The following is a 26242-nucleotide window of genomic DNA, read 5'->3' as shown; positions in this document are numbered from 1 at the left end:
CCACACAAAGCTTTAGTGATTAGAGAGTGTGATTTGTCGTGTTCATTTGAGCTCTTGCGCTTGGATCGCTTCTTTTCTTCCTTCATTCTTGTGATCAAACTCAATTGTAACCAAGGCAAGAGACACCAATTGTGTGGTGGTCCTTGCGGGAACTTCGTGTTCCGTTTGATTGAGAAGAGAAGCTCACTCAGTCTAAGTGACCGTTTGAGAGAGGGAAAGGGTTGAAAGAGACCCGGTCTTTGTGACCACCTCAACGGGGAGTAGGTTTGCGAGAACCGAACCTCGGTAAAACAAATCATCGTGTCTTGCTCTTTATTCGCTCACGATTTGTTTTGCGCCCTCTCTCTCGGACTCGTTTCTATTTCTAACACTAACCCGGCTTGTAGTTGTGTTTAAGTTTGTAAATTTCAGATTCGCCCTATTCACCCCCCCCCCTCTAGGCGACTTTCAAAATCCAACCAATTCTTGGAGAGGAATGACGATGATGGGCGATGGTATGCCCTCATCTCCCCTCTCTTCTCTCCCTTTTTATTCCCCTCTTCTCTTGGGGCAAGGCACAAAAAGGTGATGGCTGCTAGGGGTGGGAGGACGTGGATTCTAGGGTTAGGGAGGTATAAATAGAAGAAAACTTCCCCAATCCTAATATCCAATGGCTCAGATCAACCGGCACTCAAAAAGACTCATCTGGACTCCAAACAAGGCAAACTAGTGATTGATCGGAATCATCTTGATGAGATCTATACATCTACGGCCTCCGATCATCCATAGGACACACCATATTTGGATTATAAATATGGTTTAATTTTTAGGGCGTTACACCTCTGCACCCCCCTTGGCAGAGCGAGCACTACGCCCCGGCCCCCCATTGATGGCCCTCAGGCAAAGCCAACTACACCCCCAGGTTCATCTAGTTATTCAGCTAAGGGTGTCCCATTCCTTCCACCCTCATGGTTGCACCGTTATCCCGGGTGGTCACTCAACGAATAGGTCCTTACGGAGAGGTACTCAGGAAAATGGCCCGAGTCCCCTAAAATATCACAAGATCATCATCGAGATAACATCATCGTATCATAAATATTCACATCATGTTCATTGATTAAGTTGAAGCGATAGCATAAGCTAACCATGATAACCCAAAAGGTAAGCAAGGATAAGATAAATACAGACTAGTCAATCCTTAGGTTTCAATAATGTATTGCAGGATGGTAAACTATAAAGTAAATAGGACATAATAGGTCAGAGGACACTTACCTTCACCAGGTTGTTGCTCAGGAAGATCTTCGACAACACACTCAGGAACCACGGGCTGCTCGTTGTCTAAATAAAGCGATCATACATTCAATACATTTGGAAAAAGACAAATGAACATCACACCAAACATGCAATCAAGTGAATACAAGCTTGACAGGACATTAGTACATTTAGGGATTAGTGATCCTCTGAACGTTATGGATTACATAACTTAGTTCTACTAATTTTAGTGAGACACAAAATTATACCAGGGATCAATTCACACATGGCATATTATTAATCTCACAAAACTATACATCTAAGTACCATTAGGGTTTCCTTTTTTATTTATCTTATTAAACAAATAGTATAGTACCCATGCATTGCGACGGCAAATTATTATCGACTCTAGTCTTTATTCGACAGAATGTTAGTGTATAACGATTACATGAAAGTGACGACATATATATCATCGACTCCAATCTGTCACAATTTCTTTGTTGACAACCATTGCATTTCGAGGCCCCTTGCCTGCTGAGTTACCCAGAGGAAATGCAATGATCAATCCGTTGGCATAGTTAATCAGAGTGTCGCTGCCACTGCACTGCAATGCCCCACCAACCTACCATACTCTGCTTCATATGACAAAGCTTCTCCGATAGATATGATAGATAAATAAAAAAGAAAAATGAACCATAAAAACATACAGACTACATATTCAGTTTAGTTCACCCCATCTTCAAATGAACCATTCAAGAGAAAAGAAGATAACAAAACACAAGGCCGACAAATATTTATTACAGCCACCCAGGTTAACATAAACTGACCCCGAACAAATGACAAGGATCAAAGATATATATACTGCTACATATTTGTCAATAAGTGGGCAGAAGGATGGATAAGAGAGGAGAGCTTTGTCCCTTGGTAGCTGCAAAAGGCCTTCCTTCTCTCCACTCAGAAGCTCCCTATCAGTTAGTGTGTACTCAACTTACTCAGTTTAACCAACAAAGCACAGTATCAAGGGTAAACAAATCACATACTTGAAGAGTTGTCAAAGATCAAAGGGTTGGACGTCTAAGCTCCCTCAAACCCAAACCTGTTCTTGTGGCATCTTCCCTATAAGAAGAGACAACTGTGCATAAGCACCAGCTTTCAAGTTGCCAAACAAACAAAAATACACACCTGATTCCACCAACTAGGGTGTGACCACCAAAAAGTGCAACAATGTCCTGGTTGCTCAAACCCATCTGTGTGGAGAAAACCTGCCTACGGTGATCATAACCTGATTCATACAAGAGACACCCAACCAGTAAGTCCACCTATCCCATTCCTACACATTGAGAAATATTCGAACTTTATCCTTCACATAACAAATAAGGCAATCCAAGTCTACAAACTCATCAAGTGGGACAAAAATAGTTCGATCCTAGTCAAGTAATTGGTGTTTGCAAACTGCACTACAAATGGATTTATAAACCTTTTCAAGGGGCATAATGTCATTGATATATGATCAGAATTATGTGCCCTATTGCCCAATGCAGTTAAAAAAGAAACAGTGAATGTAAAGTCTGACATCCTATTGTGAACAACTACCAAGATATAAATCATTTGGGTAAGAACTTACAAATACTGAAGATGCTCCAATTTTCCAAGCTCAGGCACCAGATGACCATATAAGTTCAAATTACCAAGATCTCTGTTAGAAGAGGTATCCAAACAAAAATAAAAAATGGTACTACTATAAAATTTGGAAGGCATACGATACAAGCTTGCCATCCAAAGGTTTTCCACAGACCATTTGTGTGTCTTAGATTGTCATAAATACTTTATCGAAATATGATATCATGACCAGTCAGTTATGTACAGAGTATTGAGTGAAGTTATTGTGACATAAATGGTCGACACAAATAGCAAAAGAAGAGTTAAACCATAACCAAACTGAAATACCAAAAGAGAGAATGAAAGCAATGAAAATTTATGGTGATTTCAAGTAGCCCCTTCTATGTAGAAAGCTCAAAGACTAAACCCTTAATAATACTCTTTTTTTGCAAAGAGCACTAAGATGCTAGCTGCACAAGCCATAGAAATTTGGCAAACTAACTTGAACTGGGACCTGTAGTCAAGAATTGTACAGAAACTGGATGGCCACACTGATATTGTCACTATAGTTTCATGCCACCCCAAGCAAAACATGATCACATTATGCGCTTGACAACAATAAGACAATGAAAGTTTGGGTGCAAATGGAAGAAAATGGATGAGTTGTCTGGTTACACTCTTAACTACCAAAAGAAGATGCAAGTACAAAATATGTTGCAAGCACTCCAACACAAAGATGAGAGAATAAATATGTTACAAACACGGTTAATCGACTATACAATGTTGCTCTGCAATTAAGTTAATGTCATCCATTTTGAGCACTTACAAATCATTTAATAATCAACTAAATTCCATCAACCTTATTCTTTGTTCATATTTATAGAAAGATACAACACATGAAGCCTGCCAAGAATTAGGATATTAAGTTAAGACTTAAGAACACACAGAGGTACGTATTTACTATTTGCAGGCTACAATTGTAGAATAGGTTTGATAGATTCATCAATCCACAGCTCCACATTCCAATTCATTTTATCAATTCTAGAAAGAACTCTTCTCAAGGATTCATATATTTTTGTAATACTACAAAGCAAACCTAATTTCTCTATTCGTTACCAATCCATATTTACAGCAAGAAACAACTCATACATTCAGCCTATCCGAGTCTTTTAGATAAACTCTAGGTCAGCTAAAACAATTAGTATATTTGTGTATGCACATTTAAATATGACGTCTGACATGTGGCAACAAATAAAAAGGATGGTTTCATAGAATGTAAAAGAACCACTCCAAAGATATTCTTTTAGATAAAACCACCTCTTGTAAAGGAAAACAAGCTTTAGCTTAAAATAGCCATTTAACTCATCGATCCATGGAATTAATATCATACCTTTGCATGATGTAAATGAATGGTTTGAATATATTTTAAGGTTCAGCGTCATTTTTTAAAATTAATACCTCTGCATGATGTTAGTCATCAAACAATAAGAAATGTACATTTGATACTTGGTAAAATCTAAAATGGGAGCTACACATACCAGAGCCAAAAAAAGTATGCTTCTTCCCTTTCTCCTTAGGTGCATAAGTACCATATTCTTTTGCAATACAGTTACCTGGCATGTATGTTGACTTTCAGTTCAGTTTGTTGTCTTTCAATTCAGTTTGATGAGGCTAATAACTGAAAAAATAGATGTCTTTCAGTTCAGTTTGTATATTATGATGTCCACTCAAAACCTTCAAACATTTCCCTATGTGACAGTCAATTAATTTCACAAGTCTTGTTCCATCTGGACTGAAAGCAATAGCAATAGTTGACTTAGGAGGTGGCAAAAGAGAGAAAAACATGGCAAGCCAGCGATGCAAGGACTATGATTCTGCCCTGTACACAGTGAGGTTTAAATGAATCAGCCAAAAAATAAAGATATGAATAGACTCACATGAGAGGGTATTGCACTTCTGTTAGTTGATGTGCATTGTGTTTTTGTGTAGGAATATTGGAGATGTGCCTTCAACACTCTACACTCGATCGTCTCCAGATCACCAACTCACTGTAGAAACAAGATCCACCTCTTGACATCTGAAAGAAACTGTTCGAACACATATGACAAGAACAATGAGTCGACGATCCGCAAAGAGTAGATGCAGACAAATCTACAAATGGAGGGTGGACGAACGTTGTACGACAAAATTGTCTTAGCAATACAATGTGCTCACAATCTTGGTTCAGTCCTGAAATGGAAGATGGTGACATGCTTTAATTTGTAATAAAAGAAGATCATGATATGTTGAGTGCATGTATGATCACTGTATCCCATCAGGATCTTTCTGTTATTGATTAAAAAAATATAATAACAAGTGAAAAATTATCATACATGTGATAGAGAAGGAAAATGACCTATCAATAACAAATGATAGCATGTCTTACTGTGAAGATAATCTTCAAATCTAGAATCATCTAGGGAACCTGTCAGTGCCTCATATCCAAGCAGAGATGATGGCAAAGCACCAGGGGGCCTTTGGAATATGGCATCATAAAATATCAGTTAGCAACACATCAAGAGAGCTAAACTGCTAATCACCAAAAAAACAATATAAACTAATGTACTAAGTTGTTGAAGGATGAAGATGAACAAAATAGAAGGCAGACTCCTATTTCCTTAGTTGCCTCCCTCTTTTGTATAAGTTATTCAAAATTTTTAGAGAGTCAAATCATCTTAGTTTTGACCAAATTTAAATAATAAAGTAATAAAATTTATGATACAAATAAGTATCATCAGATTCTTTTCATAATGTACCTATCTGATGTAATAAATGTATTCTGATTTGGAACAGAGGGAGTACAGGCAGCAGTAAACAAAATATCGCAAATAAATTGTTAGCACGATGAAGTTTCAACTTGAAAAACTGGCACACATGGTAGCAAAGATACTACAACAGTCAAATATCAAAAGCATTCCAACAAGACACTTAAATACACAGGGAATGAAATCTAGGCACAGTCAACGTTGTGGTGGCTACAAATACACAGGCGCAATAAGGTCATTCAGATTGTAGGTATGAAAAAGATAAACAACTTTACCGCCAGATGCTGAAACCATGTAAACAAATCCTATTAGTAAAAAAGGTGACAAAACCAGATCTAATGACTTGACTGCTACAAAACTTGGATTCAATCAACAAACAAATAAGTGCCACAAGCTGGTCTTGAATAATCCTAGTGTGGCTAGAAGTAGTGTTTCTCAGTTAAGTAGTACCTTATTTTGTCTAGCAGTTACAATGAAGCTGGAAATAATGGTGCTGAAAAAATTGGTGGACTTTCTTATTCTAGTAGTGGTTCTTCAATGGGCAACAATGATCCTGAGAACAATATTTAGTTTAACATTTAAAGAAACTATTTTTGTAAGAACCAAAACAGTCACCGATCAACCAAAATAGTCACAGGATGGGAATTGTTACCCTCTATGCCACCTGCACCTTCTCGAGTTGTCGCTTGATCTCCATCTCCTCCTTGAAGGCGCTGAAGAACTCCTCCTAATTGAAGATGGCTGTGAGAATTCCTACCCATAAATGTAGTTGTGAATAAATACAACATCTAGAGGAACAATCTACCTGAATGTCGCCAAAGTAACGACCATTATGGTTTCCACCAAAGACATACATCTTCTACTGAATCACCATAGCTCAATGCTGCAATCATCACAGACAACATGTCACTAAATGAGAAGTTAAATTAGGCAGTCAAGAAAACCAGAGTGGGCCTTATAGCGTGGATTGGGGAGCTCGCCAGAAAAAGAGAGTGACATCCTTGTCTTGGATATCAGCCATCTCACCATACTCCGGCACAAGGACTTTAGGCTCCTCGTGGGAAATGCAGTTGCGGATAAGCAGATTCGATGGCCACCAGTTCTGTGTAGAAAACAAGTCCACACGATCAGAGATAATATTATTACGTTAGAAAGCAAGATGAAGCTTCTACACAGAACAATTTTGAGAAGTGAGGTTATAGGTTTTGACCAAGCATCTCAAAAGATATACACCGATGATTTTGAAATCAGCAATAATGAAGCATACTGACAAAATTCTGAATTAACTGCAAGTACATCCAAAAGTCCAGAAGCATTTCCTTGATAATAAACCTAGATATATTAATTTTCCTCTGCTCCCTTCACCTGACCCCGTTGACGACGAAGATGTTGTCGTGCAGATATGCTGCACCTGAGCAGAGGAGCAATGCCTCCCATGTGCTCAACCCAAAACCCTAGAAACCTCAGGCTGAGCTACTTGTGCCACTCACAAGCGGTGCACCCAGCTCGACAACGGCATCAACCCGACCCGGAGCAGAAATACGAAGAAACTAGAGTGGGCGAGATGGGAGGGAGACAAGGGCTTTTTCGCACCTCGTGCGTACCTAGAGCTCGATGAGCAGAGCCCCACGACGGCGGCCATGGATGGTGGCGAGGCGGAGTCCAATGCAGACGCAGGGTCGAGCACCAGTAACGGCGCGAGGTTCACAGTTGGAAGGCGGGGCCTGGAGCGTGTAGAAGCCGGCGAAGGAAGAGAAGCAGACGGTGGACCTAACCTCGTCCTTGCTCACCTTGGGCCCTTACGAGCCCCACCGATCCAGATCTGTGCGACGTATTCATGGTCGGCGGGGTAGGGCTAGTTGGGGCGGGAGCGTGCAAGATCATCGCGCCGGGGGGGAAGCGGGCGTGGCGGGCACGGTGTAGATGGTAGTGCGCGTCGCGAGGTGGAGGGCATGTAGGAGAAGAGGCGCGTCACGATGGGAAGAGGGGAAGAGGCGCGGAACCAAACCAGCGTGCGGCGGCGCCCGGAGGCGGCGGGTGCACCCGAGGGGAAGGAGAGGGAGAGGCTCGACCTTGAGGAGGGCAGCGGGGAGATGACGGAGGAGGTGGCGAAATTGAGGCGGGTAGGGCGTCGGGGAAGGGGCTCGCGGCGGAGGGTGGAGGCAGACGGCGAGTGTAGAAATTTGAGTGGGGAGGTGGATGGTGGAGGGGACAGAGGCGAGTGTGGGGGATGCCGGCGCGAGGATGGAGAGCGCGAGCGAGAAGGAGAAGCGGGGAGGGGAGATCGCGGTGGGGAGGGGAGGGGAGATCGTGGCGGGGAGGAGGGGGGCGGGACGGCGGGGTGGATCTCGTGGGCGGGCGAGATATCCGCTGCGGGACGACGCGGCGGCGCGATGTGCGGGAGCGGGGGCGCTGTGGAGGAGAGGGTGGGGATCCGCTGCGCGAACGGCAGAACCGTGCGCCAAATTCAGTGTGGACGCCTACGGTAAGGTCTTAAGAGTAGTAAAGAAATAAATTATTACATAAACTAACCTATAGTCTAGGCATAAAATTAAAGTGTACAGACTGTGGATGAACATAATTTATTTGAATAGAGAATATCCCTATGAACAATTTGCAATTTGAATCACTCAATTTTGAGTTCATATGAAAAAGATATGAAATAAACAAGTTTCGAAGTTTGAAATACAAAATTAGGTCCAAATATGTGATTATTTAAAAGGTCAGGGATTTGTTTATAAGATGTTAGGGGCCTGCTCGCGAATTTACAGGACTGTGGGTTGATTCTCGGGAAACCAAGGGTTTCTTTAACAAAAAACACACACGAAGGGGTATGGGGTATTCTCAGCCATTCGATCGCACACGGACGGTTGAGATCAGATCTGAGCGCGAGCGCGTGCGGACGCGCGGACGAGCACTGATAGGCGGGCCAAGGTTGTCAGCGGCCTAGGGGCGATGCGGCCTCACCGGTCGTGCCCAGCTGCAGGGCGCGGGTGAGGGAGCGGACCCGAGCGGTCGGATCTAAAACAGACGGGTAGGATTAGGTCTGCTCTAATTGAATCTTGGCCTCTTGATCTCAAACGGATGCCTGAGATCCCGCGGCAAGCCTAAGTAGGGTCTCCTTGGCTGCGAGCGGCTGTGCCGCCCGACTCTATGGTGGAGCTCCGCCGGAGGCAAGGGCACGGGCATGCCGGGGGGTCTTGGGGCGCTGGAAAGGGCTCAGGCATATTCGGGGTGGCACGGCGGACTCGATCGTGGGCACGACACCGGCGCAGAGGCATCGGAGGGTATCGGTTTGCAGTAGAGAGGCCCGGTGGTGGCTCTAGCCTACTTCGATGAGCGATTGCGTGAGCAACAAGGCTGCGAAAGGGAAATTAGGGGCGTGGGGAGGTGGGTTACCTTGAGAGACAGCTTTGGAGCGCTTGAGCGATGGTGAGAACACAGCGAGGGCCCGGATCAACGGCGGGGGCGACACGGCTGCACGGAGAGAATCCGGTGAGCGTGAGCAGAGGGGAATAGAGGGGGTAGGGGCAAACCAAGGGATGTCTTGAGTTGCTGGCGAGGAGGCGGAGCTTACCGGAGCAATGAGCATGACGGAAGCTCGACGACGGCCGTGGAATGGGCCCGAGGTTACGGTGAACGGCGATGGTGCTCCACGGGCGCGCGCTGTGCGAGGCAGAGGTGCGAGGGGTCTGCAGAAGGGCGCTACTGGGCGAGGGGAGTGAGTGAGTGGGGTGCGGGCTCATAAAGGAGGTCGGGTGCATGCGGAGGTGGCCGAGAAACGCGCGACGTGGGCGCGTCCACGGTGGGGTGTGAGGGCGGGTGGGGTCCGTGGGCCAGCGAGAGAGAACTTGCGAACGAGCGGTTAGCGCTAACAGAAGGGGTCCACCGGGCAATGAGAGAGAACGGGCGCGTGCGCGAGGGGATCGGCGCCGATAGGCTGGCCCCATCGGGCAGCGGGAGAGAGAGTGAGTGAGAGGGCGCTGATAGGCGGGGTCCGCCTGCTAGGGAGGGCTAACGCGCGTGCGCGGGCGTGCGCAAGGGCTAGGCCGACTGGGATGTTTTGGGCCGAAATGAGTTTTTCTATTTCGAGGGAATTTCTAATGCCTTTTCTATTTTATTTTCTCTAGGGTTTTCAATTCAAATTCAAACCAAGTTTCAAATTCAAACCAAATCAAACATGTGCATCAATTCAAAGAATATTTTGGACTTAGCATGATGCAACAATCCATGACTTATATTATTTTGACAAAATAAATACTTAATCTCTCTCCTAATTAACTTGATTCTACTAAAAAGAAAGAGAGAGAGAGACAAAAGGTAACACCTGAATTTGGTAGATATTTAGGAAGAAATTTTATACCCCCAAATTCAGGGTGTTACAGAGCCTTACCCTTAACAAAATTAGAGAGTCTATTCTTAGGGGCATTAAGTTTGATGTTGCTTTGGCTCCCTTGTTGGAAGCCAATGCCATCTTTAATGCCAGGGCCTCTCCCATTATAGAGCATGCTACGAGCAAATTTAAAAAGTTTATTCTCAAGCTCATGATCGACAATTTTAGCATTTAATTTAGCTATGTGATCATTTTGTTCTTTAATCATAGTAAGGTGATCATTCATAGCATCAATATTAACATCTCTACATCTAGTGCAAATGGTGACATGTTCAACAGTAGCTGTAGAAACATTGCAAGCATTCAATTCTTCTATCTTAGCATTTAAACTAGCATTTTCAGTTCTAAGACAGGAAATTGAATCATTGCAAATATCAAGCTCTTTAGATAAATTTTCACAATTTTCTACCTCTAGAGCATAAGCAATTTTCAACTTAACATTTTTTTTATTTTCCTTAACGAGCAAGTCCTCTTGGCATTCCAAGAGATCATCCTTCTCGTTAATGGATTCTATCAATTCATTTATCTTTTTCTTTCGGTCCTTGGTGAGGTTTGCAAAAAGAAAAGTTAAATCATCTTCATTATCACTAGAGCTACCCTGATAATCGGAAGTAGTATATTTGGGGGTATCTCTAGAATGTACCTTCTTCCTTTTGCCGTCCTTAGCCATGAGGCATTTGTGGCCGATGTTGGGGAAGAGAAGGCCCATGTTGATGGCGATGTTGGTGGCGTCCTCATCGGAGGAGGAGTCGGTGGAGCTCTCGTCGGAGTCCCATTCTCGCACACATGCGCCTCGCCACCCTTATTCTTGTAGTATCTCTTCTTCTCCATCTTCTTCTTCCCTTTCTTGTCGTCGTCCTTGTCACTGTCACTTGTATATGGACATTTAGCAATAAAGTGGTCGGACTTACCACACCTATAGCAAACCCTCTTGGATCGGGGTTTGTAGTCCTTCCCCTTCCTTTGCTTGAGGATTTGCTAGAAGCTTGTGGCAGAACCTCCAAGTTATTGGGCCCACATGCACCTGTTCTTGTCCCAAAGACCTCAGACGGCTATGCATGTGCACCAGATAACTTAACAGGATCTGTCTGATTGCCCCAAGGACATCGGATAAACCACTTACAACCAGAACCGCGGGATTAAGTAACACATATCACACACACCAATATTGTTGCAGCGGAAATCTTACTACCAAATTTTACAGGTTACAAAAAATTTACATTAGTTTATCGGAGTGATTACAAAAGTTTAAGTTTGAAATATATGCTAGCTCAAGTGACCATCCTCAATAAGAAGTATAGAAGGGTTACTTAGACTTATAAGAAGGCCGAGCCCACCGGCACTTAACACCATCAACAACAGCACAAAACTAAACCTGAAAAACAACAGGGAATAAAACCCTGAGTATGGAATTACTCAGCAAGACTTACCCGACTAAAGAAAAGACTCTCAAGGATATGCTGGATTTGGGAATCAAGGAGAGGCTTTAGCAAGAATCAACTTAGATACTTTTGCAGAAATAGCTTACTAAAGTGAGTCCTTACTTTCAATATTTTAACGCCAGATTAAATATTAATAGACTCTATTTGCATCTGGTCTAATTTCACCATCTCATCAATACAACATCATTTTTATTCATGAGGTTCACATCTTGACTTAGGTTGCAGGTCAGTGACCAAGTCTTCATAACCGCGAAGGTACGGCGATCCGAATCGATTATACTCAGCTGAGGATCTCCAATCACACGACATATGTAGCACTTAACCCTTGCATATGTCAACTCGCCACCGGGGTTCTTAAGACCAGATCAGGTTCACGCGAACCGAGAGCACAGATACACCACCGTCCAGCCTCTTGCCACGGAGGGTACACGCTACTCTCGCCACTGCTCCACGCCCATTCCGTGTTATCTTATTCTGGCCTTAGTCTACCCGAGGCAAAGCTTACCCATGACGAGGCATGTGACCAGTTAAAGGGTCCTCGGTCAGCAGGCCAACATACGCATCCAATCCTTAATCAACCTGGGTAGAACATCACCTGTTCCTAGCCCAAGTCCCGATTTAAGTACTTCCATCCTTAGGATTGTTTGTGATCCTTAGGATGAAAAGAGCATCACAGGGAACTTTGCAGTAAGATCCCACCATGCTCCCAATGAAAATATTCTTGCAGGTAGAAGCCATCTTTCCTCAGGATAACCCCTGAGCAAGGCCTTAACGCAAAAGACAACCTCTATCCACAAGATCTGAGCAGGGCTAAGCATTTTTGTAAATCATATTTTGATACTTCACCAGAAGTATCTAATAAGGTATGGATATCAAGGAAGGCAATGCATCAAAGGGTTTCAAGCAACTCCTATAAACCTAATGCACATTTCACTAGACTTAAAGTGTGCGAAAATTATTTAAAAACACAAGGAAGGGGTTGCATGCACCGGGGCTTACCTGGGTAACACTAGGTTAGTGTTGTTAGACGATGTCCACTTGACGATCCTCTTCAGGTTTGTCCATTAGCATCATCCTGTGGATTGGCCCATGCTTGGGGTCGACTTGGGTGGTTCTCCGCATCACGCGATTAATTAACGTACCTGAATGAAATGCATTATGCACATGAATGCATATAAACGAGAATATTACAAACCTAAATAGTGCTACGCGATAGCGAATTTAACAACTAGCGGTGAGGCGTTGTACAATTTTGTACGAAAACACTAGTTATTAATATACGACTACGCGCAATAATTACGCTTCTCTAAATTAAACGAACCTAACCCAAACATCACAAACAACAAATTATACACATTAATCACGATTAGCCTAAACACACTTATCAGTTAATTAATTAAATTCTGAACTAATCTCTTGCTTTATAAATTACACTACATCATTATAAGTGATTAAAATATTTTATCAACACACATGCCTACTAAAATTCTACTCGGTACACTAATTTAGCTAATTGACCGGAATAGCGAAATAACTCGCCATAACTGAATCTAGCTTGATAATTGCAAAGATCATGAAGTCACGAGAGTTCCGTGACTCACACAAATAATCGAGCACCTAATGGGCATCGCACTAGCACATTAATTTATTTAACGATCGAACTATTCTGAATAATACATTAATTTACCGTTTCAATAGTTGACTCGAATCCGCGAGATCGGTAGTGATTTTCCGATCCAGGCAATTGGTCGAGCGCTTGGGGAATATTGCGCTGCTAGCTTCGTCTTCATCCGATTCTTGGCATTCTTGATGACGCGCGGAACGGCGACGATCTTCGATTGAAGTCTTCAACCGAGTACTTGATAAGCAATACACAGGGGCCTCACTTATTTTTGTCTAATATCCGGGATTCGGTGTTCGACGAAAGCGAGCAGAGAAGAACGAGGTTCGACGAGCTTGACGACGATACGGGAGGGTGCTGTATATAGAGTTACAGGTCTGGCGAGCTGACGCGGTCAAGATAACTGTGGCTAACGAGCTTGCGATAGAAGCGATGATAGTGCGGGAGCTCGACACGCTGTGGAGAGCAGATAAAATTCGTGCGCTCGGCAAACAAGGAAAGAACGAGGTGAGCGTGCGCAGAGAGCTCGACAACCCGCAGCAGGGGCTAGCAAGGCGTGAGCTGCGCGCAGGCACGCGACGACCACGGCAAGGGAGCAGAGAAAATTGTGCGGATGACTGGAACAGAGACGACGAACACACGCGCACAAAAAGCGGAGCGCGCATAGGATAGGGAACTGCGGCGATGAAGCGCCATAGCTGGAGCAAGAGCGGGACGCGAACTAGGCGACGGCAGCGCGCAAGGACGATCTTGGCTAGGGGAAAAACTCCGCGGGCAGGGATCCGAGCTGAAAGGAGCCGGGGGAGATGGGCGCGCAGAACGCCGAGCAGAGACTGGAGCAGGGACCGAGCTCGACACAGGGAGTTTCACGGCACGGTGGCCATGTCTGGGACCAGGGGCGCGACGATGGGAACTGGGGGAAAAAATGGAGCTCTAGCCGGACGTCAGGAAGACGAGCGAGCAGCGCACCGAGGAGGAAGTCCAGGGCGTGGCGATTTTGGCTGCCGCGTCAACTGTTGCCCTCTGTTCCCACCGGAAGAAACGCCGAATGGTGGCGAGCAGGCACGGCTGGGTTGGAAGGTGCACAGCGCGCAGGTAAAAAGGAACCGTGGGCGGCGAGATTTTATCCCCTGGCGACTGGAGATCTTTTCTCCATGAGCGGCGGCCGGATGAAGATGATGACGCGCAGGAAATATCCCAGGGAGATAAACGATGCAGCAAGGAGGTTGAAGATAAGAGATGTACGCATGAAAAAATCAACGTCAGGGAGCTTCAACGGGGCTTGGACAAAAATCTAGTGAACAGTACACTTCGGATAGAATAAGTGACGTGGGAAGAGATAAGGCTAGGAGATATTTTCCATTTTGTTCTTTTCCTCTTGCTTTTTAAAGAATACCGGAATTAGGATTAGAGTTTGGATGAGATATAAACAGACCAGGCCAAAACACTATCAGGATACAGTACTTGAGACATTATTAATTTAGTTGAACCCAGATAAATTTATCTATTTTCCGAACCCATTTGATTTCTCTACCTAGAATAGCACACTAAAGAATAATCCCTAATTATTAATCTTGCGCACGGTCTTTTGGTAACGCAAGCAATCCGGAGTATTCTTTCGGACCCAGTATTATCGGCTATACATCAAACGCTAATCTCTTTGTTTCGGATAATATCAGGTTCAGATAAGATGCAAACAGAATGAACCCAATCGAGATCGAGACTGATATTTTACTATATTTGACACGACTTAAAATTAGATATCTTCATCTATCACTCGAACACCTGATCGCTCTGTCACAGATATAGTGGAGAATCAAATCTCAATTATACACCCTCGGACGTGACGTATTCTCGGTTGGCGAGCAGTGACTAAATTATTTTACCCCTAAAATTTTAGTCATCGACTTCTCATAAATTTTGTACTAACACTTTTGTCGCCGAGTTCAATTTAATTTGTCCGGGATAAAAATCAACCAAGTGGGTTGGGCTTTCGAATTCGTACTCGCGCGAGCGATGAATTTTAAATAATCACCAGATGCACCGATTTTCGGAATGACAATGTTCCCAACAACACGAAAATTTAGGAAGAGCCCGGATAAATAAAGATGATGTCGAACTCTCGACAGACGAAGTAGATGCGATATTAAAATCGCGATAGACGAAGATGATTAAAATTTAGCATCTGTTTTATCCACTGATTACATGCTTAAATCTGTACTCATTGTCGAGCGGAATATAAACACCTGGGGTGTTACAGCCCTCCCCCTTAAAAGAATCTCGTCCCGAGATTCAGAACGAAAGACTTCTAAGAGTAGAGAAGCATGTAACCCATATCCATATCAGCAATAATCGTGAGACACTCCAAATAAAGGCGAGTATCTCAGGATGTTGTTTCTCTAGTGGACATATCATGTATCGCTTTAGGCTAATTTAGAAATGTCCACCAATAGAAACGATGTTTGCCAGAGGAACACATAAGGTTCCATGTGTGCAGCTTGTTTTCTTTGATGACACTGTACTATCTAAGTCTGTTGAGCGAGCGGTGAATACGCGATTTTGCAAACAGAACCAGATGCAACCTCTTGGGTAAAACACACAGAAAGAGGTTTATCAACAAGTGGTTATGGTAAGTTCATAACACACGAGACGGGTGTGAATGTCGAATAACATCACAATTAACTCGTGTTAGCCAGAGAATCCAAGTCCATGAAAGGTGATATAGATTCGAGAAAATCACCAGCGGAGGGATCTGTAGATGCCGACTTTGCAACCAATTTATTTTATCCGGTACTAATCATGGCTTCACTTGATCACACATGTTGGAAAAGCACACGTGAGGCAATCGAGGCATGTCTAGAGTGATGACTAGGTGGTTACAGGCCGACTTAATTTCAATTCTTGTAAGTACTTTCTTTACGGTGAGGTGAACCAAAGTGAGTTTAGCCAACTCGACAAAACGATCTCTAAACTCAAACTTTGTTCATAGGGCAGTTACAAGTTAGTAAAACCAACTTGTTGAACTACTTTTGACACTAGGAAATTTTGGTCTTGTTACCCATTGGCAATCCAATGGTCGAGAGTTCACCTTTGCTAATAAGAGATTATGCACTTGGGTAGAAATCCATTTGGTCAGATTGTTCATCCGTTTCTTCCATGCAAGATGAACAGACTTGGTTTGGAAATATATGGGTTAAATAAGAGAGCGGATGAACACACTCTTGCATCTCAGTGGCAGGAAAAGCCAATCTCCATTTTGAGAGCTAATCAGTTGTTGTCCAACACTAAAAAGCTCCAAGGCTTCACCTTTACACAGAGGATGTAAAGGAAGCTTGTATGAGTAGTCATTACCAAAATCAAAAGAAATAAGACCACACATGAAAGTGGTATGCCCTTTTAATCCAACAGAGATGATAGATGTTGCTTGATCACTTCGACAAGCAACATAGAAATTATTTTAAGGGAGGAGTCCACGGAAGATCATACGTAAGTGTAGTTTCACAATGGATCATGACCAGCGACCTCGATACCAGCAGGCGCCAAGCAGCATAACCTTGCGTGTACATTCACAAGGGGCTCTCAGTTTCGCTGCGGCACCATAAGTCATTACCCATGACACCACCACCGAACTAGCACCAATAATGAATCTCACGTGGTAAAACTAGATTGTGCCAAGATAACACATTGATATAGTCTCATAATGGATACAACTACTAACCGTGATACCAGCGCGTGCCGAGCAGCACGACCATGTGTGTACATTCACAGGAGGCCCTCGGTTTCGTCACGGCACCATCGGTTTTAGTCATAACACCATTACTAGACGTAACCAATAAGAAATCTCATGCCACACTAATAGGTTGAGCAAGGGTGACAATATACAAAGAGACTCTACCTGTCAAAACGGTTACAAGTAGAGAGCCAAATAGATCATGGCCCAATGAAATGAACAGGGCATGACCATAACCAAAACTTGATTGATGAATGAGTACGATGGGAGACTGTTAATTCAGTCCCAAGCATACTTCTATGCCCATCGCAGAGATCACAAGGTCAAGGATTAGTATCTGATCAAATACGGAGGGGAAACAATCATAAGATCAAGTTGGTATGCCTTTGATAGATATGAGGAAACCAAAGGAATCAAATTAAAGAAGATGATCAGGCAGGACTTTCCTAGGTTGGGTTGATAAAGCGACAAGATAATCCACAAGGAGAGGCCGAATACAATAGAGACCTCAACCTGCATCAACTGAGCAAGGGCAGGATCTAGGATGGAAACACGACCACTAAGGGAGATACAAGTTAATTACCAAGAACACGGACTCAAGATCCTTATTTGAAGTCCAAGTATATCTTAGGTCCAATAAAGTGATTATCTAAGCATATATTTGCATGGGCTTGGTCATGGAGTGATAACGAAAATTTCAAACTTTGGGTCATGGTTCACTAAATAAGAACATGGCCTAGTTTTGGGTTTAGGCAATCAAGTTACCAACCTTCTATCGGTACATCAAGCACAAGAGCAAACACATATAACACCTAAATAGATTACCTAAAGAACGGAGGACAGCTATTACATCGAAGTTTATAATTCAACATTACACCAGATTATCTACAATCACTGGTTTCTGGAATAAGGATGAGAGAAGCATTTTGGATGTATAGGTGACAAACATGATGCAACAATCATGATGCATGCTCGTCCTACACGTCCTCACTGATTTTGCCAACATAACGTGGCAATAGCGTTCTATATCGGTGGCATACGTTCTCTCTCGGTATTTTGCTAGTCGTCAGCTACACATACGTTTTCGAGTTAGTGTACCTGCAGAAAATTTTCATTACAGCCCAATTCCCAATGATGCAAGTCACACATGACAGTTTATCACAGTTTATACTCCATATATTGTTATATGGAGGCCAGCTCATCATTAAGCGTCGAGCCACGCATAGGCGTCGTTGCCACACTTTAACCATAGGGCAACTCATTATGGTAACTCACCTTCTTACGTGAGCGTAGGTGCGTCGTTGCAAGTACATTACACTTCTCAGTATTCCCATGTCTATATACCCATACACATCCATGGTGTACTGAATTCCCAGAAAAGTAATTACTCCACATCACAGCTTTCATATATACATATGTAGAATACGTATATAGTCAAGCGCCACAATTAAGCACTTCCCTAGACCGATGGTTGTTCGGTCATGCTCTCACATCTCACCTTACCTGAACGTCGATCCATTCAGAACTGAATGGCCTCAAAAATAACAATACACATGTATGCAATACCCCCGGTTTGTGGGTTAGTGGTTTTCAAATAAGCCACCTGATAGTCCTTAATTTAGGGCTTAATAGAGGATGTCGCTAGCATTATAGTTTTTCAAATCTGTTTTTGAAAGCCAAACAATGTGTTTAGTTGAAAATAGGTTTTTCAAAACCAAAACTTTTGGTTTGAAAATACGTATGTGACCGTATATACTTAATCCTGCTCCGATACCAGCTGTGGCAGAACCTCCAAGTTATTGGGCCCACATGCACCTGTCCTTGTCCCAAAGACCTCAGACGGCTATGCATGTGCACCAGATAACTTAACAGGATCTGTCCGATTGCCCCAAGGACATCGGATAAACCACTTACAACCAGAACCGCGGGATTAAGTAACACATATCACACACACCAATATTGTTGCAGCGGAAATCTTACTACCAAATTTTACAGGTTACAAAAAATTTACATTAGTTTATCGGAGTGATTACAAAAGTATAAGTTTGAAATATATGCTAGCTCAAGTGACCATCCTCAATAAGAAGTATAGAAGGGTTACTTAGACTTATAAGAAGGCCGAGCCCACCGGCACTTAACACCATCAACAACAGCACAAAACTAAACCTGAAAAACAACAGGGAATAAAACCCTGAGTATGGAATTACTCAGCAAGACTTACCCGACTAAAGAAAAGACTCTCAAGGATATGCTGGATTTGGGAATCAAGGAGAGGCTTTAGCAAGAATCAACTTAGATACTTTTGCAGAAATAGCTTACTAAAGTGAGTCCTTACTTTCAATATTTTAACGCCAGATTAAATATTAATAGACTCTATTTGCATCTGGTCTAATTTCACCATCTCATCAATACAACATCATTTTTATTCATGAGGTTCACATCTTGACTTAGGTTGCAGGTCAGTGACCAAGTCTTCATAACCGCGAAGGTACGGCGATCCGAATCGATTATACTCAGCTGAGGATCTCCAATCACATGACATATGTAGCACTTAACCCTTGCATATGTCAACTCGCCACCGGGGTTCTTAAGACCAGATCAGGTTCACGCGAACCGAGAGCACAGATACACCACCGTCCAGCCTCTTGCCACGGAGGGTACACGCTACTCTCGCCACCGCTCCACGCCCATTCCGTGTTATCTTATTCTGGCCTTAGTCTACCCGAGGCAAAGCTTACCCATGACGAGGCATGTGACCAGTTAAAGGGTCCTCGGTCAGCAGGCCAACATACGCATCCAATCCTTAATCAACCTGGGTAGAACATCACCTGTTCCTAGCCCAAGTCCCGATTTAAGTACTTCCATCCTTAGGATTGTTTGTGATCCTTAGGATGAAAAGAGCATCACAGGGAACTTTGCAGTAAGATCCCACCATGCTCCCAATGAAAATATTCTTGCAGGTAAAAGCCATCTTTCCTCAGGATAACCCCTGAGCAAGGCCTTAACGCAAAAGACAACCTCTATCCACAAGATCTGAGCAGGGCTAAGCATTTTTGTAAATCATATTTTGATACTTCACCAGAAGTATCTAATAAGGTATGGATATCAAGGAAGGCAATGCATCAAAGGGTTTCAAGCAACTCCTATAAACCTAATGCACATTTCACTAGACTTAAAGTGTGCGAAAATTATTTAAAAACACAAGGAAGGGGTTGCATGCACCGGGGCTTGCCTGGGTAACACTAGGTTAGTGTTGTTAGACGATGTCCACTTGACGATCCTCTTCAGGTTTGTCCATTAGCATCATCCTGTGGATTGGCCCATGCTTGGGGTCGACTTGGGTCGTTCTCCGCATCACGCGATTAATTAACGTACCTGAATGAAATGCATTATGCACATGAATGCATATAAACGAGAATATTACAAACCTAAATAGTGCTACGCGATAGCGAATTTAACACCTAGCGGTGAGGCGTTGTACAATTTTGTACGAAAACACTAGTTATTAATATACGACTACGCGAAATAATTACAAATTAAACGAACCTAACCCAAACATCACAAACAACAAATTATACACATTAATCACGATTAGCTTAAACACACTTATCAGTTAATTAATTAAATTCTGAACTAATCTCTTGCTTTATAAATTACACTACATCTTTATAAGTGATTAAAATATTTTATCAACACACATGCCTACTAAAATTCTACTCGGTACACTAATTCAGCTAATTGACCGGAATAGCGAAATAACTCGCCATAACTGAATCTAGCTTGATAATTGCAAAGATCATGAAGTCACGAGAGTTCCGTGACTCACACAAATAATCGAGCACCTAATGGGCATCGCACTAGCACATTAATTTATTTAACGATCGAACTATTCTGAATAATTCATTAATTTACCGTTTCAATAGTCGACTCGAATCCGCGAGATCGGTAGTGATTTTCCGATCCAGGCAATTGGTCGAGCGCTTGGGGAATATTGCGCTGTTAGCTTCGTCTTCATCCGATTCTTGGCATTCTTGATGACACGCGGAACGGCGACGATCTTGGATTGAAGTCTTCAACCGAGTACTTGATAAGCAATACACAGGGGCCTCACTTATTTTTGTCTAATATCCGGGATTCGGTGTTCGACGAAAGCGAGCAGAGAAGAACGAGGTTCGACGAGCTTGACGACGATACGGAAGGGTGCTGTATATAGAGTTACAGGTCTGACGAGCTGACACGGTCAAGATAACTGTGGCTAACGAGCTTGCGATAGAAGCGATGATAGTGCGGGAGCTCGACACGCTGTGGCGAGCAGATAAAATTCGTGCGCTCGGCAAACAAGGAAAGAACGAGGTGAGCGTGCGCAGAGAGCTCGACAACCCGCAGCAGGGGCTAGCAGGGCGTGAGCTGCGCGCAGGCACGCGACGACCACGGCAAGGGAGCAGAGAAAATTGTGCGGATGACTGGAACAGAGACGACGAACACACGCGCACAAAAAGCGGAGCGCGCATAGGATAGGGAACTGCGGCGATGAAGCGCCATAGCTGGAGCAAGAGCGGGACGCGAACTAGGCGACGACAGCGCGCAAGGACGATCTTGGCTAGGGGAAAAACTCCGCGGGCAGGGATCCGAGCTGAAAGGAGCCGGGGGAGATGGGCGCGCAGAACGCCGAGTAGAGACTGGAGCAGGGACCGAGCTCGACACAGGGAGTTTCACGGCGCGGTGGCCATGTCTGGGACCAGGGGCGCGACGATGGGAACTGGGGGAAAAATGGAGCTCTAGCCGGACGTCAGGAAGACGAGCGAGCAGGGCACCGAGGAGGAAGTCCAGGGCGTGGCGATTTTGGCTGCCGCGTCAACTGTTGCCCTCTGTTCCCACCGGAAGAAACGCCGAATGGTGGCGAGCAGGCACGGCTGGGTTGGAAGGTGCACAGCGCGTAAAAAGGAACCGTGGGCGGCGAGATTTTATCCCCTGGCGACTGGAGATCTTTTCTCCATGAGCGGCGGCCGGATGAAGATGATGACGCGCAGGAAATATCCCAGGGAGATAAACGATGCAGCAAGGAGGTTGAAGATAAGAGATGTACGCATGAAAAAATCAACGTCAGGGAGCTTCAACGGGGCTTGGACAAAAATCTAGTTAACAGTACACTTCGGATAGAATAAGTGACGTGGGAAGAGATAAGGCTAGGAGATATTTTCCATTTTGTTCTTTTCCTCTTGCTTTTTAAAGAATACCGGAATTAGGATTAGAGTTTGGATGAGATATAAACGGACCAGGCCAAAACACTATCAGGATACAGTACTTGAGACGTTATTAATTTAGTTGAACCCAGATAAATTTATCTATTTTCCGAACCCATTTGATTTCTCTACCTAGAATAGCACACTAAAGAATAATCCCTAATTATTAATCTTGCGCACGGTCTTTTGGTAACGCAAGCAATCCGGAGTATTCTTTCGGACCCAGTATTATCGGCTATACATCAAACGCTAATCTCTTTGTTTCGGATAATATCAGGTTCAGATAAGATGCAAACAGAATGAACCCAACCGAGATCGAGACTGATATTTTACTATATTTGACACGACTTAAAATTAGATATCTTCATCTATCACTCGAACACCTGATCGCTCTGTCACAAATGATTTAGTGGAGAATCAAATCTCAATTATACACCCTCGGACGTGACGTATTCTCGGTTGGCGAGCAGTGACTAAATTATTTTACCCCTAAAATTTTAGTCATCGACTTCTCATAAATTTTGTACTAACACTTTTGTCGCCGAGTTCAATTTAATTTGTCCGGGATAAAAATCAACCAAGTGGGTCGGGCTTCCGAATTCGTACTCGCGCGAGCGATGAATTTTAAATAATCACCAGATGCACCGATTTTCGGAATGACAATGTTCCCAACAACACGAAAGTTTAGGAAGAGCCCGGATAAATAAAGATGATGTCGAACTCTCGACAGACGAAGTAGATGCGGTATTAAAATCGCGATAGACGAAGATGATTAAAATTTAGCATCTGTTTTATCCACTGATTACATGCTTAAATCTGTACTCATTGTCGAGCGGAATATAAACACCTGGGGTGTTACAAAGCTCTTGATGATAAGAGCCATCTCCTCATTGTAAAGCTTGGAGGCGTCGATTGGAAGTCTACTTGGTGTAGACTCTTCCTTCTTCTCTTTCGTTGCTTTGAATGCAACGGGTTGCACCTCGGGTGTGGAGGTGGCGCCTTGCTCCAAGTTGACAATATGTTTGGAGTCTTTCATCATAAGTTCAAAGCTCATAAACTTGCCAATTACTTCCTCAAGGGACATTTGTTTGTATCTAGGATCTCCACAAATTAATTGAACTTGAGTAGGATTACGAAAAACAAGAGATCTTAGAATAACCTTGACCATTTCATGGTCATCCCATTTGGTGCTCCGGAGGTTGTGCACTTGGTTGACCATTGTTTTGAGCCGGTTGTACATCGCTTGTGGCTCCTCTCCTTTGTTGAGGATGAATCGATCGAGTTCTCCCTCGATCGTTTTGCGCTTGGTGATCTTGGTCACCTCGTCCCCTTCATGCGCCGTCTTTAGGACATCCCAAATTTCTTTGGCATTTTTCAACCCTTGCACCTTGTTATACTCCTCTCGACACAAGGAAGCGAGGAGTATAGAAGTTGCTTGGGAGTTAAAATGCCTTATTTAGGTGGCCTCATCGGAGTCATAATCCTCGTCGCCCACATGTGGTGCATGCGCTCCAAACTCAACAATATATCATATGCTCTCGTGGAGTGAGGTTAGATGGTGCCTCATTTTATCACTCCACATACAATAATCTTCACCATCAAAATATGGTGGTTTGCCTAGGGGTACGGAAAGTAGCGGAGCGCGTTTTGACATGTGAGGATAGCGTAGAGGCATGTTACTATACTTCTTGTGCTCTTGGCGCTTCGAAGTGGAAGATTCGGCGCCGGATGTGGAAGGTGATGAAGAGTCAGTCTCGTAGTAGACTATCTTCTTTATTTTCCTTTTCTTCTTGTCACCCTTCCTATGTGACTTGATGGAGGAAGCAGATTCCTCCTTGTGCTTGTCGCTGGTCTCCTTTGACGGAGTTTGTCCATCGTTCTTCCTTCCCGAGCCTTCGGGCTTTTCACCGGTGGACATCTCCCTCTTGGCGTGTTCTCCCGACATCACTTCGAGTTGTTAGACTCTAATGAAGCACCGGGCTCTGATACCAATTGAAAGTCGCCTAGAGGGGATGAATAGACAAAACCTGAAAATTATAAACTTTGAACACGCACTATACCCGGGATTAATGTTAGAAATAATTCGGAGTGCAAAAGATAGTTTCTCTTGCAATGAGTTTCTCAATCAATGCGGATAACTTTGGGAGTAAACTCAAAATGATGTGAGCAAAAGAACTTGAGAGAGAGGAGAGGAGAGAAACAAATCAAATGGTGAAGATTAATACAAGTGGACACATCGATTTGTTTCCTGAGGTTCGGTTCCAAAGAACCTACTCCCCGTTGAGGAGGCCACAAAGGCCGGGTCTATTTCAACACTTCCCTCTCTCAATCGGTCACTTAGACCGGTCGAGTGCTTTTTCTCAATCTCATGGGTCACTAAGACCCCGCAAGGATCACCACACAATTAGGTGTCTCTTGCAAACTTTACAAAAACTTAGAGAGTTTAGAGAGAGATGAAGAAAGCACGATTAAGAAAATCAAGCAACAAGAGCAACAAATGAAACACGAATCACACTCTCTCAAGTCACTAATCACTAACGATCACTTGTCTCAATTGTGGGACTTGGAGAGATTGGAAGCTTTGAATGTGTCTTGGAAGGGATTGCTAGCTCTTGTATTGAATGGGTATGAGTGGAGTGCTTGGATCTTTTTGATGGAGGTGGTTGAGGTTGTATTTATAGCCTCCAACCACTTCCTAGCCGTTGCTCCTTTTTTGCCGACCGCGAACGGTCCGCTCCTCCTGTCCGGACGGTTCGCCCCTGCACATTAATGACTGGAATCACAACGGTCAGCGGTAACGGCTATATCAACAGTTATAGTGCATTTAATGTGTCGTCAGATGTCAGATAATGTAGTTGCGGACGGTCCGGCTGTGCACTCCGGACCGTCCGCGAGAACCTAAAAATGTATTTTACCGAACCTGTCACCTTTGGGTTTTTCTGTTTTTTCAACGACCGGACGGTCCATGTTTGGTCTCGGAGGGTGCTCGCTTCTCCTTCAAACGACCCGTAGTGTTAACTTGTGTTTTTGCAGTGTTCCTATCTGAGGCTTACCCTGGTGTTGCGGATGGTCCGCCGCAAGGGTCCGGACGGTCCGCGCATAGGTGTTTTTCCAAAAAAGCTTCTCCTGTCTAGAATAGTTGTAGATGAACTTATCCACCTGACAAATGATCAACTGAACAAACTAGTTAGTCCATAAGGTTTGTGATGGTCGTCAAACACCAAAATTGATTATAGGAAAAAATGTTGAGGCCACTTCTAAAATCTATAACTGGTAGAAGACATAATGAGAGTTTCAAAAGATGTTATGAGGCACACGGTAGCACGAAAAAGAAGGGGTCACACCAGTGCCCCATTTGCAAGTCATATGGCCACCTTTGGTACAATTGTAAGAATAGAAACCCTAAAGACATAGTGCAGGGGTCCTCCAAAGAAGAAGAAACAGAATGATGAGCCATCATGTGAGAGTGCCATCGTGATTGTTGACTCAACACCGAAGACAATGTGTTTTTCTCCTAGGTAAGCATACTTAGACAAAACACTTAAAACATGTCTCCATATCTCCATAACACTTAAACCATGTATTCTAATTTTTATGAAATATTTCCTATCTTTGTAATTTTATATCTCTATTACAGCCTAAAAAGGAAATAGGGTTTAACCTTTTCGTATAAATAATTTTGGTGGTTGAATGCCCAACACAAATAATTGGACTAACTAGTTTGCTCTAGATTATATATTCTACAGGTGCTAAAGGTTCAACACAAACCAATAAAAAGATCAAGTTAGGGTTCAAAAAGAAAGGAGCAAAAGAAACCAAAGAGCACCCTGGTCTGGCGCACCGGACAGTGTCCGGTGCACTAGGGCCGTACGAGTCCGAACTTGCCACCTTCGGGTTTCAGAAGAGCCGCTCTGCTATAATTCACCGGACTGTCCGGTGTGCCACCAGACTATCTGGTGCACCAGCGGGGCAACGACTCCAGCGCAACGGTCGACTGCAACGGACACCTGCAAAAGTGCTACTGTGCGCGGACAGTTCACGCAGAGTCAGAGCAGCCGCCAGAAGGCGCACTGGATAGTGAACAGTACCTGTCCGGTGTGGCACCGGACTGTCCGGTGCCACATGAAGACAAGGCTCCAACGGTTGAAACCGTCAAAACTCTAACGGTTGGGTGACGTGG

The 26242-nt window shown here is 43.8% G+C and overlaps 1 long non-coding RNA gene across 10 annotated transcripts; it reads right to left on the bottom strand.

The window, feature by feature from the left end:
- Positions 1-1919: 1919 nt before the first annotated feature.
- On the bottom strand, positions 1920-22078 carry LOC103632147 (uncharacterized). 10 transcript variants are annotated; one of them, XR_004851367.1, is made up of 15 exons: positions 20732-22078; positions 13156-20194; positions 12468-12610; positions 10670-11401; positions 6660-6735; positions 6439-6516; positions 6286-6360; positions 6084-6186; positions 5255-5343; positions 5004-5058; positions 4767-4916; positions 2855-4442; positions 2413-2512; positions 2271-2346; positions 1920-2195 (listed from the first exon to the last, which is right to left on the bottom strand). It is a non-coding gene; the product is annotated as an uncharacterized lncRNA (long non-coding RNA). The 10 variants fall into 10 exon arrangements; XR_002263716.3 differs by lacking the exon at positions 10670-11401 and having other exon boundaries at positions 2855-4289; positions 4368-4507; XR_002263717.3 differs by lacking the exon at positions 10670-11401 and having other exon boundaries at positions 2855-4289; positions 4368-4442.
- Between the last annotated feature and the right edge of the window lie 4164 nt (positions 22079-26242).

Source organism: Zea mays, chromosome 7 (assembly GCF_902167145.1).
Source record: "Zea mays cultivar B73 chromosome 7, Zm-B73-REFERENCE-NAM-5.0, whole genome shotgun sequence".
Taxonomy (NCBI): domain Eukaryota; kingdom Viridiplantae; phylum Streptophyta; class Magnoliopsida; order Poales; family Poaceae; genus Zea; species Zea mays.
The sequence above is the reverse complement of the archived record's forward strand: the minus strand, read 5'-3'. Positions and strand labels throughout refer to the sequence as shown.